Raw genomic sequence first — 21,110 nt, forward strand, 5'->3', positions numbered from 1 at the left:
GAAATATTTCAATAAAATTAAATTTAATCTAACATTGTAAAAATAGTAAATATAAAACACTTCATGGCCATCTTTTCTGATATACTCAATGAATTATAACTGTTTTTTATATTAAAATCATTGAAACTGACATTTAAAAGAAACTGTAAACTGTACATATATTTTATCTGTGTAAAACAATCCCTACCATTATTTCGAGAATTATCGAAATGGGATAAGTGAGACGGCTATAACGCAATGGTCTTTACCAATCTTTACTTTTAAGCCCAGCGAAGCAAGCGGGTATTAAGCTAGTATCGTATAAAAATCTAGTAAAAATGCCGTATAATCTTCATATAAGTATATAGTATACACTCCTAGTAACAGAATACATTACGAGCAAAACTAAATTAAATTTTCAACAGTTAATTTCAAAAAATACACGGCTCAGTCAGGTTTTGAACTCGATAAACAAATTTAAGAGATCTTCTATAAATATATTGCTTAATATATTACAGTTTAAAAAACGAAATAAAGTCTTAAATACGATATAAAGTCGATAATAATTTTCAATATAATGGAAAATTCAAAGCGTGGGATGGTTGATATCTGTCAAATCAGTGTCAAATGAATATAGTTTTATTATTACTTTAATGAATCTTATATATTATTCCTTTAGCCTGTTTCTCGTGGGTACGCGATATCTTTATTCTTTTGTCAAATTCCATTATTTATCCTTCATTTTAAAGTTTTTTTGCTGGCTTATGACGAAAAATATACTCAAGGTCTAAAAATGTTCTGTTTAAGTAAACAGGCCAGAGAAAATATTTTTTATTTTGATTATTATGTAAGTAATTTGTATATCATATCTATAATAAAATTGCCTATAAGTAACATGAAAGCAAATTACCCACTTATATTTTTTAGGCTGTTCTTAGCCACCGCAGTACCGCACTGCGGAATTCAGCAGGGAGCGAGCTAGGAGGTATACTTTGATGCTTATTATTACTGCACTTTTATTACTATTTTTTAATTTTTTAGTCCCGCTAAGTTAAAAATTTCGTACTCTTCGAGTAACAAAATATAATCTTTTAAAAGTAAATTCACGTGGGTGGGCTACAACCTGATGACTTTCCGCATGAGAAACGAGTATTATACTGTTGGTAAACCATATCGTTAGCCATTTATATTATATGAAATAAGAAGAGTTCCTACGAACGTTCTTATGAATAAAACAAAGAGTGATTGTATATGTGTATACATGAACCCAGCTGGTTAGACTCATCACTTGAAGTTGTACACATACAATACCAAGTAACCATAACACACAGTACACCTCCCCTCTTTATTTTATACATAAGAACGTCCATAAAAAGTCTTCTTACTGCATATATTTTATATGGCTAACTAGATAGCTTACAATCGGTGTATACAAAACCACCATTCCGATAAAATGCTGTCAATATTTCAAGAACATATTATTAAAGTAGTAAAGAGAAGATCGTTTTTCCAGATGATGTTGGTCAGGATACCACAATAAAATTATTAAGCTATTGTATTGTCATGGGACCTTGATATGTGTGCTAATTTTCAAGTTAATCGGTTAATTAGAATTAGGTCAAACTTGAAAGATTTTATGGCATTATTTTTTAGTTCCAACCAAAGTTTATATATATATATAAAAGATATAAATTCGAAAGAATTGGTAAAAATATATTCTACTAGCTTGATTCTCGCGTGCTTCACTGGGCTTAAAAGTAAAATCCACCGCTTTATAGCCTTCACCACTCTTGAGCTCACTTATGTCCCTTCCATAACAGTCCAAAGGATTATTTTACACAGCTAAAATATGTGCAGTTTTCAATTTTTTTTAAGTGAAAAATTGTCATAATTCATTAAGTATATCAGAAAACCTGCATGAATTGTTTGGCATTTACCATTTTAATTTTTTTCAGAAATCTTTAATTGATGGTTCAGAATGGTGACCATAGATGGAGTAGTAAAATGTGAAAATAAATTAAATTTGTTTAATTTTTTCTTTTTAAGATAATTTTATAAAAAAATAGCTCATGTGTTATTCTTATGTATGAGCTACATTATTGTTCAGTTTCAATCAAATTAGCGTAGCAATTAAACAAAAAAACAAACATCCTTACTTTCACATTTATAATATATAGAAATGGACAGACCTGGATTTACCTTTTGGGCCACATGAGCCATGTCCCTTGAGCAAATTTTGGGGGTGAAAAATTGGCCGAAATTCTCAAACAAAGGTATAATTTTTATACGCTTTCTAATAATGATATATTCTTATCGATATAGCATCGATAAAAACGATTGGCGTGGAAATTTTCTCTTCAGTTCAAATTGTATTTTATTGTATCAAAACAGCTGAAGAAACTTATGGCCGCATTTTTTTTCCATTGCCCAAGGGCGGTGCTTTGTGTAAACCCGTCCCTGTCTATGGATAAAATTTAACTTAAGGTGCATTTTGTCGACGGTATTGTAATAGGCGCCATATATTCTGATTTATTTAAACATTTTATTCATACTTATAGACACAGTAAAAGTCTTTTTTCAAACTGTCACTTATCTAATATCCCGTAATCTAAATATCATACGAAAGGTATTCCTTATTAATAGCATGGCTGTATCCGGCAGGAAATTTACTTTTGTTAACCAGTCTTATAAAAATTTTTAATAATTGACATGAATAAAATATATGGTTTTTTATTACAAATTTAATTAAATTAGCAAATTTCTCTAATCGTTTTTAACAGCGGATCAATATCGGCAAACAATAAATTATTTGCAATAAACCTTTCAAGAAAAAAAACTAGTTTTTATAGTTTTGGTTTATTTTTTCTAATAGCTGTGTATGTATCTATAAATAAATATTTTAGAAACGCCAAAAAAATGTGTTATTTTAAAATTATTTTAAAAAACTAATAATTTATTTACGTATTTGATTATTATTTGAAAAATATGATAATTTAATAATTTTATATCATAAAAATTAAGTGCGTAACAACTTTTAAAAGTGATTTTTATTGTAAATTTTTATGTTTATTATTCTTCTTTAAAAATATCATTTTTTATAAAGAAGTGACGCTTTAATTGTTTTTGGACGTTTTTTGTATAAATTATTTTTATTTTATAAGATTGAGAAATAAATTAAATATATTTATTTCAATTTATTTTTGTTAACCCAAGAATAAAAAATGTATGTAAGATAAACATTCTTTTTAACACAAGACAACAATTTATTGTGCCCAAACAAATTTTTCCTACAATAAATTTCATTTATAAATGAAAGAATAATTCATCTAAAGTACATTTAATTTTTTTTGAAATTAACTCCACTATTTTATAAACTTTAAAAAAAAAAAAAATTATATTTTTTAATAAAAAAAAAGGGACTTGTAATTGGTTGTGACGTCTTGGTATCCATTGAGATTCGCTATCTAAATCACGCTAAAATGACATTTTTCGGCTTGTTTCCATGTAAAATTATAGAGAAAAGTTACAATATAGAGAAAAGAAGTTGAGAGACAAACCATTTATCTTGCATGCTATTTAATCATTTCTCCGGGCGGTGGCGTTAGTAAAGCGATATGTTGACGTCACTGGCGTTGGAATTTACAGTTTAGAAAAACCTTTTTAACCCCCGAATTAAAACAGGGGTGAGTGTTTTTATCTAGGTTTCAAGTGCGAGCTTAGAGTTCCGTTCTCGAAAAAATTAAAAATTGGCGATTATCTTCAAAATCGATTCAGTTTGAAAAAGGCATAACATATAATTTTAACATATAAATAATTACTATGGAAATGAATGGTCAAATAATTAGTTAATTCAAAACAATGATTCAAAAAAACAAACTCAACTGAAATTTTTCAATTTCAATAAAAATATTTCCAAAAATATGTCCCAAAAAAAATATTGCTCACTAAGTATCCTTTTCATCTCAACTGATGTCCTTGACCATAACTTTGATAATGATTTAAGAAGGAGTGATATAAGTTTAAAGTGTTTATCTGTGCGTCTGTGTGTTTCTCAGTGGCATCCGCCTTGATTGAGAATATTTTATAGCTAAGTTTCCAAAAATCGGTTAACAAGGAATAAATCCCATTTGTCGGGGAATATAAAGGCAGTGAACTTGTCGAGTTAATCTTAACGAATTGACAAAAAGGCACACATATCTAGTGGTATTTGTTTATTGCAAACATAATCTGTTGGAAGCGCAAAGAGAAGCACAAAGTAAGTAAAACAAATTTTTTTTTCCAATAAACCAATCTTTAGTAATCTTTCCGTTTCATGTGGACATTTATATAAATGTAATTAATTTCTATTTACAGAATATGGTTTCAATGCTCGCATAGCCTTAAAGAACATGAAATGTAACGATTACCACTAACCAGATTGCTGTAATTCAAGTATTGTTCTATTTATAAAGTATGTAATCCCATGTGTTTTTGTTCTAAATTAAAACAATAATGTAATTGTCTTAGTTACTTTAAAATAACCAATTTTATATATTTTCTACAAAATAAGTTCATTTGTTTATTTTTCACATACAAAATTTTAGATATTCAGAAAAATTAAAGTGTGGCCTTTACACAAAACGTTCTTACTTGTTGTATTAGACCCCATATTGCTGTGAAGAATGACATTTTCATGTATTCGTTGTGTGCGTAGTCATGGTAGGGATAATAAAATCGATGCCAGCGCTTTAAGTGAAAAATTTTGGAGATAAAGTGGGCTGTTATGACTAATTTGCAATTCTTTACATGTTAATGATATAGAAACTGTCAAATTAAAATGATTGAAAAACACTAATTAATTAAACTTAATGCATTAAAAATTGTGAAAATAAGAAATCAAATTGTACAAATATTATTTTTCAAATGTTAATTATCGTAATTATTTATTTAAATTTGTGAAACAAGAATATTAAATTTTAAATGTAAGTTTTCAATGCAATCCACACAATTATATATGCATCCATTAATTCTATAATTAAAGTAGTGTATCGTTGTCATGGAAACGAAATTCACGCTCGGAGCGAATAACACAAAAAAAAGCTTTTATAATTCATGATTTCATCAACCTAGTTTCGATATGTGTTGATCAAAAAAAGTTTTTGTTTCTACAGAAAAATTTCTTTTTTATAAGACTTCCAATTTCACAGTTTTAAGCTTCACGACAAAAAGGTCCCTATTATTTAATGTCACGCTAGGAAAAAATGTATTTCCTTACCACATTATTTTCTATTTGTAAAACCTAGTCTGGCATGTATTGAACAAATCATTTTGCCATGCAACAAACAAATAAACTAGATTTTAGCAGGCGTTAGATGGATATAATGAAAACAATATTAATTTACAAAAATATTGTTAAAATGTATGACTGACTATGTAATAAACAAGTAAAATTTACAGAATTTGAAAAAACCCCAAGAAATTTTTCGGGTGCGGAATTCTTAACTGCCACTTGAAACGAATCTAGGAACACACCATTAAAATAATAACACAAACTACAAAGTATATAAAAAAGTGAAAAAAAACAATTGACTGAGTTAATTGTTGAAATACCATGCATTGTCAGTGTTGATTTCTTTATCACATAACACATACATACATGTGACACATACATAACTGATATTCAAGTATAGTACCTACGATAAAATTTCTGCCTAATTGGCGCACTCACGGGTAAACAGTGATGTTAACGAAAAAATGTTTCAAGCAAAAGTTGTTTATTTTTTTATAAGGAACATTTTTTACATTTAAACTTTTGTTCTATCTCTAACGGTTTACAAGATGGGTCCTACGGATCCAAGACCCAATTGACCTATGATGCTCATTTACGAACTCGACCTCACTTTTTACGTCCTGAGTACGCTGTAAAAATTTCAGCTCGATATCTGTTTTCGTTTTTGAGCTATCGTGTCCACAGACGGACGGACGGACGGACAACCGGAAATGGGCTAATTAGGTGATTCTATGAACACCTATAGCAAAATTTTGTGCGTAGCATCAATATTTTTAAGCGTTACAAACTTTGGACTAAACTTAATATACTATGTATATTTCAGATATACATGGTATAAAAAGTAGTAAAATTTTCGTAATTATAAAAGACTCGGGGAGCAAATATAGCACAGCACATTAAAAAATTTAAAATGTATAATAAAGCATATATCTTCTGCCTCTTTAATTGAGAATGGTTTACATTTTTTTACTCGTGGCGCTCGCTGACATCTTAGCGTTCAATTCAAATACTTTTTTGTTAAGATTTAAAGCTGTGACTGTTTGATGTTATTAGTGATTTTTCCAATTGTATATCATCATTATAGAACTCCTGATCCACATCAGTTGTTTCACAGTCTAATAAAAATATATTAAATATTCTTTTGGCACATAAGATTTATATTTACAAATTTAATTATCAAAATTAAATTATTAGGTACTATACAAATAGATTTGTATCACACAACAAATGAGAAAGAATTGTATCAAAATATACATCCTCTTTTATATAAACGGAGTACTTGTAACACGAACGAAGTGACAAAGAATTTAATTGGAAACTTTTTGTTTTATCAAAAAAGTTTCATGAAAATACCAGATGTCATTTTGTTGAAACATTTATTTTTGAACATTGAAGTGTCACAGTAGTATCTATGTATACATACCAGGTGTCTCATTTTGATCTATCACTTAGTAGTCCAATTATCTTAGGGTTTCACCTAGGAATAAGGTAACTACTTGTACTAACCTTTAATACGATAGTAAAAATGTTGACCCAAAAGTTACACATGGTCACATAACAGCGTTCCACCGTATTTATATTTATTATAAAAATTGTACAGGATAAAATTATTTACTAATTTTGTCCAAAACCTTCCACGATCTTCTATGTATCTACCTATAAATTTCTTTCATTGCTTGTGTGACGTTTTTGGCTTCGTGAACTTTTCTTATTGGATATGGTATTGGCTTTAACAAATTTCTGTAGCAAACGGTGCAGCATTTTTCTTCAGCTGCAATCAAGTAATGCTTGATGTGATCCTAAATGGCCGAGCGGTCTAAGGCGTTAGTCTTCGAACGTTGGACTATTTAGACTTAGACTGCGGGTTCGAATACAGGTAACGGCAGTGTGAACTATTTATAATTAATGGGAGTGCAGAATTGATCACATTGACGTCCCTTGGATAAGAACGAAGTAACCGATGTAATTTGAAATATGAAAGTAATATAATAATTAAAGATTAACAAATTATGATGTGGGTGGCCTCTGTGATAAGGCCTTTGTCATCGGAGGTTAAACCCCCATTATTATTATTATTATAAGTCATGCTTGATCTTTCACAAATACTCCCAAAATATCGTTTCATTCCAACAAAATTTGTAGAAAATTTTATGCCTCACAACTTTTATATTAAATTTAAATACGATTTAAGGCAAAGAAAATCAGATATTCTCATTACACTGGTTTTTACGACCTTCGACCTTGAATATCTAAGGACACTGACACGTGCTCATATGTGATTTTTAAGAAAACATTTGTACTATCGAAAGAAAGGTACAAGTATTCAGCTTCTCAGCAATATTCAATACAAGATCCTAGATAGCAGGCAAAAAGCATCGTCGAACATGAAAATCGAAAAACAACTTGCCGTTACGATTTTTACCGGACAACGAAAAGTTTCAATTATGTTGCCTAATACTTTTAAGTCTTTTAAAATATAATAATTTTATTTCAGACTTTTCTTATCTAGCCAATATTAGACCAGTCATGTCACATGTGTGTGTATGTGTACCTATGTTTGAGATTTTCCTTCCCCAGATCTGAATGGTCTGGGGAATGATGGGGATGGAGGATATCGAATAAATCATCAAGCATTACAAGTGAACTATAGTTTCAAAACATCTTAAAGGAGATGGAGATATGCAAAGATTGAATAATACTAGGGATTTCAATAAAATTTTATAAATAGATTTTGTGATTAACAAATTTCCAAAAATTCCTAGGTCACAGGGCTTTTTATAAGATATTATTTTATCGCTCAAAGTTGGCTGAAAAAATGATGCATCATAGAGGCAATCCTTGTCAATTGGATATTTCTATATCAAAAAATCTAGAGAGTGTGAAAAAAAACTATCTAAAATATTTCGACAATCTTGTAGTTTATAACAATACCGTAAAAATATAAGGTTGCCGATGATACAACAACAAATTTTTAATTTAATCGAAGATCCATCATTTGATGAACAGAGACGAATATAGTTAGAGCATTGATGATTGAAGAGCGATAACTATTTTATCAAATTTATAAGCCTTATTCGTTTCACATTATAAAGCATATATTTTTAACTTGCTTGAGGAAATGTACGGATGATTTTAGACAGCCGGTATATGTAGCTCTATACAATATAGATGGATGGATAGTATAAGAAATTACAAGAACTATACACAAAGCTCACTTCTGTATGAGAGCTTAATGCAGAGTTGTGTTCTCATTTCTTTACTCTATGTAAAAGTAAGTGAATGTTCGTGATAATGTAAAGACACTTTTCAGAATATAATGTACTCATTAACTTACAAAACTATTTATACAAAATTTTCAAAAGAAAGTGATAAGCATTTCAAAACAAATTTTTCGAAAGAATGCATTTTATCAGATTGAGATGCTACACACGTATTAAGTTGTTTATACATTTTTCACAAATATATTCTCTGAAAACAAACTTTATTCTATAAACAGAATTAGGACAAAACTTTGATGTCCATTTTCTTAAAAACTATAAAAGTTAGAGAGTTGCAGGTCAAGTAGCTTCCACTAGTGGTCATCTGAAACATTCTCGCAAAACGAAAATGTATTCGTACTTCAAAATTAAAGATTTTAAGTGTTTAATTTAAATATAACTACATTATATTGTCGTTATTTTTTTACTTTTTAGTGCAATTTTAATTTTAATTTTTTACTGTTTGTTTTTTTTTTTTGTTAAATTTGTTTTATTTTGTGATTTTTAGTGTATCTGACGTACACTAACTAGTTTGTCACTGAAAATGAATCATCGAAATCGGTTGGCATGATATTGAGTTATTCTTAATAAATCTTAATGCAAATTTAAGACTTATATGGCTTTCTCATAGATGCCATTGCCAAAACTGAGCCAAACTGAAATGGGACCACATGGGAAGCACAGTTTCAAATAAAAAAATTAACAAAAGGTAACAATCATTAAAAAAAAAATACAGTCGAATTGAGAAAAAATTTGGTAGTATGGGCACTATTACTACTTCCGATTATGTCATTTCAAGCAAAAGCGTAGTATTTAATTATATACATCTTGTTCACCAGAGAACTATTTCCAACTCCTCAATATTAACCTGCACTGCTAAATAAATCCAAGTGTCCTATTCTTTCGCATGAATGACATTCTCCTGTAACCGCAAAAACTTTGGGATGTCTATGAGATAAACATTTGAAGTTTTTGTTGTACATAGTAAGTATTTTACTGGTTTTATATATATTTAATAGTAATAGAATGAAAATAAAAATTGGAAATGGAAAATCAATAGTCATGTTTATAGTGCTATTGTATAAAAATAATAATAATAATAATAATAATCGTCATATAATATATTACATATAATAAACGAGGCGATGACCCGTTGTTAAATCGATAGTACTCCCCTGAACTATAAGAATATTTCACGGATGTCAAGGTCAACTAAAAATCTAATTTTTTTTATTATTAAAGCTCGAAAACCTTATTATTAATAAAAATAATTCATTAATTATTATGCAATTTTCTTATAGTTGATTAAATATGTGTGTTAAAAGTTTCTCAATAATATTTTTAACTAAAATTCTAGTTAGGAAAATCACTAATGACAGGCTTAAATCTGACAAAAAAACAGCAATGGCTTAGAAATGTCTACACCATTAAAATAGTAGAATATTTGTTATGATAGATTTCACTGAGACATTGAAACAGTATTTTGGACAATTTTCTATGGTTTCTTAACATATTTTTTCAATGCCCCTTCTTCATTCAATGCCTGCTAAAACCCAGTTTAAGCCTGTTACCGTTGTGATATTCGGAGAATATATGTTTCGATATTGACATCTTTCTGATAAAATTGGCTTTTTGTAGATATGTGTTTATTTCAAGCTTTAATTACCACGATAAAAATCTAATAATATAATGCATGCACGTATGTCTGCATTGACATAATCTGGATTTTTTTTTTAATATATACTGCATTTTGGATGACATCAAACCTACAAATCGACAAAACTGACTTCAAAAATTGTAAAATTCCAAAGAAAATAGGCACAAAAATAGTAAAAATTTGGCGAATTATTTTAAGACATTATTTTAAAATATCGATTCGAGAATCCTTCCATCATATAGTTTGAGTCAATATTTTCAAAATTATTCATCCAATCGTATAATGAATCTGATTTTTGTAATTTTTCGATCAAAAATTTACTGAGTTTCAGCCAATTCTGATTGCAAAAAACTTGATGAATTGAAAAAATTTGAGAAAAAATTTGATTTTCAATCTCGATAAAATTCAGTATATAAGGTAAGTTTGGCTCAAAAACTGCAAAAATCAATTCATTTAACATTCGGATTAGTATTTCTTGAGATATTACCTATTTTTCCTATGATCAAATGAGCCCAGTTGGAATTTTTTAATCTTAAAACTTAAAAGTTCATTTGAAAAGTTCTATATAAGTTTTTGATATACCACCGTTTATCCTTAAAATCACCAAAAACATGTTTAATAAACATCTTTGAATCAGGGGTTGCCTACGAGAGAGCTCGTAATATTTGGAATGGGTTCTTGCTATGGTTGATGGACATATTTTCCTTTGTATATGTAGTTAATTTCACTTATTATACCATGTATATGAAATATACCAAGGTATACTAGGTTTAGTCCCAAGTTTGTTACGCTTAAAAATATTGATGCTATGAAAAAAATTTTGGTATAGGTGTTCATAAAATCACCTAATTAATCCATTTCCGGTTGTCTGTCTGTCGTCTGTCGTCTGTCGTTTGTCCGTCTGTAATCACGATTACTCAAAAACGAAAAGAGATATCTAACTGAAATTTTATAGCGTGCTGGTGACGTAAAAAGTGAGGTCGAGTTCGTAAATGAGCATCATGGGTCAATTGGGTCTTGGGTCCGTAGGACCTATCTTGTAAACCGTTAGAGATATAACAAAAGTTTAAATATAAAAAATGTTCCTTATAAAAAAATTAACTACTTTTGTTTGAAACATTTTTTCGTAAACATCACTGTTTACCCGTGAGAGCGCATATTATACGCAAATCGTTATATTATATGGGTATATCAGTTATGTATGTGTGTGCTATGTATGTATGTGTAATGTGACAAAGTAATCAAAACTGTCTATACATGGTATGTCAACAATTAACTCAGCCAATTGTTTGGTTTCACTTGTTAAGATAATTTTTACCACAGGGCATTTGTAATTGTACAAAAAACATTCAAGACAATTTTTATGAAAAAGTAGTAAGTACATGATATATGTGTACACTATAAAAAAAACGTTAGGTTGGTATTCCGACGTTTGATATGAAAAAAAAAAAATTGTATTCATCAAACAATGTACTAAAACCACTCCATTTCGGTTCTACGAATAATACTACTATGATGATGTATTATTATTCTAAATGTTTTTATTTTCGTTAAGTCTAATGTAAATTCTATTAAAATTTACCATTATTCGATTCTTGGAATTATAAAAAAATTAATGATACACTGCTAAATTTTTATTCTAGTTTTCTTGCCTATTTTACCTGATAGAATAGTATAAATCCCCGCAGTAAGTAGGAAAAGTGCGCAGTAAGTAGTATATCTAGCGTTTTATGGTTTACTCAGAGTTTTTTTTGGAAGAAACTAATAACGCCTTTCGTCAGATTGATCTAAAAAAATTAAAAATTAAAAATATTGCGGCCGTGGAACCCCCGTTAGGAACGAAGTTCTTTACGAAGCTGTACAGAAACAAATTTAAACGTTAAATAAATTCATAAAGTTATTCTGTTTAATCCGTAGTGTCAAGTAGGCAGGGTTCCAAGACGCACATAATTATTGCAGCTTATATAATATCACCCCAAATTTGTACGGATTAGAATAAGCAAAATTTTCCTACTTTTGAGTTAAAATCATCCGATTGCGTCAAAGCATTAATATGAAATTGATCAACTTTACTATCAAAATGTAACTAAACCTTGGTATTCTCACATCTCTTTGTGGAGAAGGCAAACTACGATCAAATCGACAAATTTGACAAATTCATATACATCTATTGGTCAATTTGGTGGGGCTTGAAAAGTTGTTAGGCTTCCACAAGTGGATGTGTTTTTGAAGCATTTCTTCTCAAAAATTTCGTTCAGAAAATTTTTCCAAGAGAATACGCCAATAATACCCTTATATCCCATTATTTGTTATAGATTCACTGAATAAAACAATAAAAATCTATATAGGAACACAAAACAGCAGCTTGAAATAGCTTTGAGCTTAGGCCACAAAAAATGAGATAATTTTATTTAGTTATTTAGCTTTCCATTTTCACAGAATATTATTAAATATGGTTAGCAAAATATTACTACATAAATTTGTGGTGTACTTAAATTTAAATTTTTCTGAAAGAAATATCCTGATTCGAAGGAATAAATGAAAATATATTTAATTTCTTGTTTTTTCCTCTTCATTTTATTGCATTTTCACACGCTTTCTAGTCTAGACTCAATATTAAAAAGATTTTTATTCAGTGAAACAAACGGTTCATGAATTTTCACTACTGATTTTACAAACCATCAACTTTGAAGTATTGTTTTTATAGTTTGACAAGCCAGCATACAATATTTATATTACAGTGTCAAAATTTTACATTTAAATATTTAGGAAAATAGAAACACAAAAACAAAAAAACACACAACTTGATATGAATTAGATTGAAACAGATATTAAAAATCTGGTGTGAAATATCCTCAATACCTCCATGTATTGAATACGGCACCTTCTTTATCGTAGTCGGTTTTTTTGTCTATTCAAAATTATGTTAGGTTAGGTTATATTGGCTGCCCACGAAGGACACACTTAGGCTATAGAGCCCATTGTGATACCATAGATGTGTTTTACCACCGTTCTCCTGATAATTTCATTTATCATCTTCTCAATTTCAGAGGCTGAGTGCACCTCCTTGATGCATATAACATGCACTACACCAGCCCATCACAACTATTACTTAAATCTAGCGGGTTCGATACTAAGCATACCGCGAATGGAATTGGTTACGCCTTAACCAACTGAGCTAATAGGGCGACCTATTCAAAATTAATTTAATGTAAAACTGGACAGTGTCAGCTAGTACACACAGTAAGTAATGAATATTGATTTGTAGTGCATAATAAATCAATTAGCTTTATTAGCTAAAATCTTCGGTGAAATGAGCTAATCGAAAATAACATGTGTGAAAGCTTTAATTATAATTCAACACATATCATTTATAATTAAATCGATATACTGTGATGTCATTACAATCAATCTAGAGGTAGAATATTTAAATCGAATAATTTCGGATAATGGTAATTGATTTATAATAATAATTATATTAAATATTAACAAAGTTGGGATAACATCACTGATTTCAGTATATATGATGTTTATAAAATTATCTTTGATAAAAGTGTTGGCCAACTTTAAAATTTTTAACCGAGTGAAAAAACAGAAAATTATTTATCACATAGTAATGAAATACCACCAGAAATATACCTAAAATTTACAAGCGTCAAACATTAATATGTTAGTAATATACAGCCAAAAACTTTTATACGGATATCGGTTATAACGACGATATGAATAGATCTCGACTAAATGCCTATTTTAACACATATATGAATGAATTACAACATCTAATAATAAATAAAATATCGGCTAAAGCAACCAATAGTCACTTTTCGTCTTATATCGTCAAATTATAACATTATTAATTCACTATCAAAATTGAAAATATAATACATCTTATATACATACTATTTATTACTCTAGCAAGTTAATTTCTGCCCTACCCTTATCTTCCTCATTCATAAATCAAATTCCAAGATTGGTCCCTCATTTTCAAGCTTATGATGTCTCGGTTTGACGAAAAATATACTCAAAAATAGACGAAAAATTACAAATAATTTGAAACGAAAAAATATTATAAATTTAAATAATAAAATCATTAGGCAAACATGATAGTTTTTACGGATGCCCTTCTAATACTTTAGACATATAATTACTATTTTTAATACATGTTCTCCTAATATTAATTTGACTTTTGACTTTCACCACTTTTTTACGAAATTTGTTGTTTGTTGTTTTTAGCCACGGGTACAGGGTAGCCATGTGTTACGGTAACTACTGGAGCGGAATTTGACTCCTTTTTATGAACAGGACTTTAAAATTTTAGCATGAAGATAACCCCAAAGTGGTAACGTTATATTAAAGCAAAAATTATATGATTCCATTTACCCGTTTTAGAAGAATTACTAAACGTTTGATTTGGTAATTGTATTTTATTCGTGTAGATGGCAAGATTTTCGGAAGGCGTCACAGAATCTGTGTTATCTGACATCGGATTCGTAATCAGCGACCAGAGCATATTTTGGACGATAAATAGTTTTCTGTTTTAATGCCAAGTTCTGTTTTAATCAGATTCTTATCCAGCAACCACAAATACCTACTAGATGACAAAATTAAATCAAAATAAACATATACAACAAAATTTGGGCTACATTTGCCCCTGTGGGTGCCCTATGCTTCCCTATGATTAAGTAAAATTGGCTGAATGCTCTTCGGGGACCTTTAAACACGTTAGAAACAGTTACATTAAAATTCTTGCTGTTTTACCGTATCCCGGCTTATTAACTGTACTATTTCTTGCAAAGGACTTACTTTTAACTTACTTTTCATATAGTTGTATAACACAAAATTGTCAAAAATTTCTATTTACGTAAATTTGAGATTCGAGCCACCGATTGTCCATCTTATATTCTCACTTTTACTCTAATCATCTTAGAGTTTTACCTCGGAATCTAGCGGAATAAGCTGATTTTTTGTACAAACCTTTATTTTGATAGTACAAATGTGGTCTCAAAAATCACATACGATCACGTGTGCGCGTCGTTAGATATTCAAGGTCAATGATTTCGAAAATCAAGTTTTGGTGAATATCTCGTTTCTTCTGGTTTCAATCGTATTAACATTTATAATAAAAGTTGTAGAAGAATTTTCTACAAACTTTATTTGAAACTTTTTTTTTGTACGTTGAACCGTTTTTGAAATAGCGCAGAAAATGGTGCCCTCAACTTAACGTACTTAAGTTCTGAGTCACTATTTATAAATATAAGGTATTAAAAAATTATTTAAGTAGTATTTAATGAATAACTAAGGTAAAAAACCGTATAATAGACTGGCATTCACTATTGACCCTGTCAATTATACGATTTTTTCACTTAATCATCGATTAAATACTACTTAAATAATTATTTAATACCTTAAAATTATAAATAATGACCCAGCAATGAAGTACTCTAAGCTTCTTCTACGCCCTCTATTTCAAAAACGGTTCAACTTACGGTAGAAAATTTTATCTTCTACAACTTTTATAATAAATGTTAATACGATGGAAGGCAAAAGAAACGAGATATTCACAAAAAAGTGGTTTTCGAGACCTTTGACCTTTGAAATCATATGTGACGTTTGAGACAACATTTGTACTATCAAAACAAAGGTTTGTACAAAAATTCAGCTTATTCCGTTAGATTCCGAGGTTGATCACTTATTTTGACAAAGATGATCGAGTTTTTTTGGCAGGAAAAACTTAGTTACACAATCAACTAATTTATTCCTAAATGTAGACTGTTTTCCAAATATTTGTTTTGTATCCTATCAAAGCTATTCCAAAACCCATTAATATTATTACTAGGAAGGTACACAATAAATAAATATTCAGAATATGTATTTAATGCAAAGATTGAAAATTTTAGCACGGTATTATAACATAACATATAACAAACATTATATATTTTATAACACAAATTACAAATAATAAATTATATTTTGTAACAATGTCTGTATATGTAGATATATAGATATATTATAGATGATACCTCTTTTAATAATATGTAAAATTATATGGATAATGTATATTCAAACGCTAGCATTATCATAATATTTTTACTATTTAAACAGGATCAATATAATGAAATGAAATATCTACCTTTATTGCAATACTGTAAAGCACCGCTCTTATTTTAAAAAGTAAACAAACGCTATAATACAAGAAATTCAAAATATATACATGAATCTCAAACAAATAAAAATAATCCCAAAATTCTTCTGAATTCCTGGACACATTGGAATAAGTGGAAACGAAAAGGCTGATAATGCTGCAAAACAAGCCCATGACAAAGGCACACCAACACATGAATCCACAGCCCAGGACGCAATCATACAAGAAAAACAAATACTCATTCTACTTCGAAACGAAAACTGGGAAAACAGCCCGCCAAGCAAACTGAAACTGATCAAAACCGACACCCAAACCTGGGATACCATTTATCAACAGCATCGAAAATTTGAAATAGCCCTTGCTAGATTACGCATCAACAACCACAATGCACCACATGTCATACAACATTAACAATAGAACATATACTAATCCACTGCAGAAAATATGAAAAATTCAAGAAATAAACACAACCTGCCACCTAATCTAAATCAACTTCTCTCCGACAACAACACAATACTCACCAAACTCAATCATTACCTTAAAGATTCAAAATTAATTAACAAACTATAACATTTATGTAATTTATTATACACTGTATATTATTGGCTGTACATATGACCTAAGCTGTTTACCGTACAGCCGTTAAACTACACTAATAAAAAAAAAAAAAAAAAAGAAAAACAAGTAAAAATAAGCAATTAACTGAGTTAATTATTTAAATACCTTCTATAAAAGTGTTAGTTTTCAGTGTTTGCATTATTTTTTATAAATTAGAAAAGTTTAAAAACCAACAGAATTATGGTGATCTATCGGCTGAATCTTTCACAAGACCGCTAGTTGAAGGTACCTGCAAACACCCAACTACTGCCGTAATGTTATAAAAAAATGTTTTTTTAATCACGTCATTAAGTTTCTTACTAGGTACATTTTTTTCTCTAAAACTTTTGTTCTACCCTAACGGTTTACAAAATAGGTCCTACAGACCCAAGACCCAGTTAAGACGCATGTAGCTTATTTACGAGCTCAAACTGGCTTTTTACGTCCATCCAAAACACCCCATAGAAATTTCAGCTTGAACACCTATAGCAAAATTTTGTTGGAAAATTTTGTTGGTATCATCAATATTTCCAGGTGTTTCAAATTGGGACTAATGTTCGTATTCGTTGATATATCTATATTTCATATATACAAGGTATAAAAATTAAGGGAAAACTAAAAACGTAGCGTAAATCAATATCTGGTCAATGTATAAAAATTGCTGCTAAAAAACTCATTGAAAACCCAATTCAACAAAAACTATTATGTCTCAAGGTTTGCTCTATATGTGTTAAAAAGATTTTCTTGTACTAAAAAGTACAAAATAATTAATTCCATAAGTCACTCTTGCATGACAATTTGTAATTAAAATATCAAAGTTGATTCTGAGTGACTCAAATTTTCACAAATAGTTATTAAGTAGCTCATAGAAACGAATCAATATGGTGGAAGCGATGAGAAATTTAGGTAATTCTTACCATAAAAATGCATTGTCATTCGATTGACAATTGTTATTCTTATTTTCCTTGCATTTGATGTTTGATTCCACATCATGGGAAAGTCCGTCATCTTGAACTCTCCGCCATATGGGGGCCAAACTGAGTACCAAACTGTGCTAAACGTGAGTTCAAAATTTCAGCTCAATCGTTTGAGATAATTCTTTTAAAATTGTTGAAAGATTTAATTCGAATAAACATACATAGTCAAGGTAAGGTTAAATTGGCTGTCCACGAAGGACACATTTAGGTCATGGTTCCCATTGAGATGCTATTATCTTTTTTACCTCCTTTCCGATGATAATTTTATTTATCCGCTTCTCAATTACATTTAGAGACTAAGAACACGTCCTTCATGCACATACCATGCACGACACCAGCCCATCACAATTATTAATTAAATTAATTTTTATTATGATGGCGGGAATCAAACCCACTACCTTTGGGATTCCGTGCACGGATTTGGCTACGCTGTAACCAACTAAGCCACTAATTTGACAGCAAACATACCTACATACATACTTGCATACAAACATCGCTAGTTACATAAAGGAGCTTGTAAAAAATATTATCTTGCCAACTTGTGACTCAACTCTCAGCGAAAATAATAATAGTTTTTGGGCTGAATATTCTCTGCCTTGCTCCTATAAACTGTACATAGATTGTACGCTACTAGAGCATACTAAATACACATATATACTAAATACAGATACATTGAAAATATTGTATGTATTCAAAGGTTAGTTATTTTATTGTTTTCCCAATAACTTTATGTTATTTATTAGGTTGTGTATTAGGCCATAAAATTGCAATGTAGCAACAATTCTATTCATTTAGTTACCCAGCTAGTTCATCGTTTTTGGTACAAATATATATGAAATGAATGTATCAGTAGTGTATGTGTGTGTAATAATAATAATAGGAAATAATAGATAAATATAATAAATATATCAAATGTTCTATAGGATGTTTCATAATTTTTATGAAAATGCATAATAATTTCAATGAAGGCAAAGCAAGATACTTGTAGCTTGTAAGGTGTAATGTTTAGGCCAAATGTATTGCTACATCAACAGACAAAATAATATATTTTTGGCAAAACATTGTCTCTCTCTAAAACCATTTTTAACCCCCGAACTAAAAAAGGGGTGTTATAAGTTTGACCGCTATGTGACCGTCTGTGTGTATGTCTGCCTGTGGCATCGTAGCGCCTAAACGGATGAACTGATTTTAATTTTTTTGGTTTCTTTTCAAAGATAATTTAACGGAGAGTGTTCTTAGCTATGTTTCAAGTGCGGGATTAGGTTTCCTTACTTAAAAATTGGCGATAATCTTCAAAATCAATTCTGTTAGGAAAAGGCGTGACATATAAACAATTACTATGGAAATGAATGAATCAAATAAACCTGGTTCAATTCATTTCGAAAAGTGAAATGGTAAAATAATTAGGTTATTTAAAACAATAATTCAAAAGAACAAACTCAACTCGATATTTCAATTTCAATTTAAAATATTTTGACCATCACTTTGATATTGATTTAAGATTATGTGTTATAAGTTTAAAGTGTTTATCTGTATGTCTGTGTGTTTCTCAGTGGCATGGTAGCCCCTAAACGGTCGAACCGCCTTGATTGAGAACATTTAATAGCTAAGTTTCCCAAAATTGATTTACAAGGAATAAATCGCATTTGTCGGAGGTTTTTTAAATTATGTAAATTTCACTTGTAATACCATAGTCATATATGCATACAAAAAGGTTGACTCAAAAGTAAATTCATCTCCTCATGGTAAGAGCTGGACAGTGAAAAAAGAAAATGAGACATTGTGTCTTCCTCTTCACCATTGTGACAGCTCCTGCAATTGTCGTGATGCCATCTTGACAGTGTCTAACAATATCCGCAACGCAACCGCAAACGCATTTTGCTTATTGAGGCCCTCTTTTAAGCGAGATAAGATAATACTTTCAGTACCGCAAGTGCGTTCCTCCCTTTGCCTAAAATTGACATGTTTTGAGATTTATTTATTCAGGAGTATCTTGCTGTCCGCGAGGGAACCCTCGGATGTCTATTAATAATAGTGAATGCTCCTATGTTCCGGTACCCATATCAGATCAACATTCATATGTTTATTTATTGGTTTCTTTGCAAAATTTGTTTTAGTTTTTAAAAAAGTAAGGCGGAATAATTTTTGAGAGAAAAGAAAATTTACTTGTGGTATAAATAAATATCTTGGCGCAAAAAATTGCTTCCAGTTTCTTAAGAAAATTATCGTGTTCTTTTAATGTTCTTGACTTAAATAGGTATGAAAAAATGGTCACCTTACCTAAAAACTGGAATTATTCCAATTTAAAGTTTGGTTAATTTTGGTTGGGGAGGCCAACCCTAGTGCCTTAGATGGTTGAAGTGTAATCTGCAAATTATAAGCGAAAAGGAAGTATCACAATAGACCCAATGGTCCAAGTGTGTCCCTCATAGAAACTAGCCTAACCTAACCTTACCTAGTTTAGGACAATATCCTGAATGAACCACTAAAGTTGATAGACATGTATAACTAATCGTGATTAAAATAAGTACAGTATGATAACTGTAATAGTTGGCATGGTATTAATTGCATTCTTATTTTTCGTGATCTAGGTGTTGGGAAAGGTCTGTGATACCAAATTATTAATTTGTAAACAAAATAGTTCTTATTTTAAATGCACGAAACATAATTTACACTTCGGTACCAAATAAAAATAAAAAGAAATAAATAGTAATTATAAACATTTTTTAATTCTAAGGATAATACATGCTAAGCTGGTCTTTGGTCTGACAAATAAATAAATATAAACAACTAATTATCATATATGCATACATGTATATAATTGTAATTATACCTTAAATAATTATATATTAAGTAATGAATGATTAGAAGTAACTGTTCAGTTAGGAAATTATATGCTAAATTAAAAAGTTAAGTCACGTTCTTTTTATTTTAATCTATTTTTAACAAAAATAACATCAATTTGTCTATTAGTTTTTTATTATAAACAACTAAACTAAAACAAAATTTTATTATAAACTAAAACAGAAAAAATTTAACTCAGCTAGGCTATTGGATTAATTTTTTCATTATTTTGGTTCACACTTTGAACTCAGCCTACTACAACTTTACAAACAGGGCCGATTCTTAATATTTTGCCTTGAAAAAGTTGCTTTGAATATTTTTTTTATACCCATATATCGATTTTCATAACGAAATTCACATTTTTAATTTTTTCATTAATTTGGCCTTT

This window comes from Chrysoperla carnea, chromosome 2 (assembly GCF_905475395.1).
Source record: "Chrysoperla carnea chromosome 2, inChrCarn1.1, whole genome shotgun sequence".
NCBI classification, from domain to species: Eukaryota; Metazoa; Arthropoda; class Insecta; order Neuroptera; family Chrysopidae; genus Chrysoperla; species Chrysoperla carnea.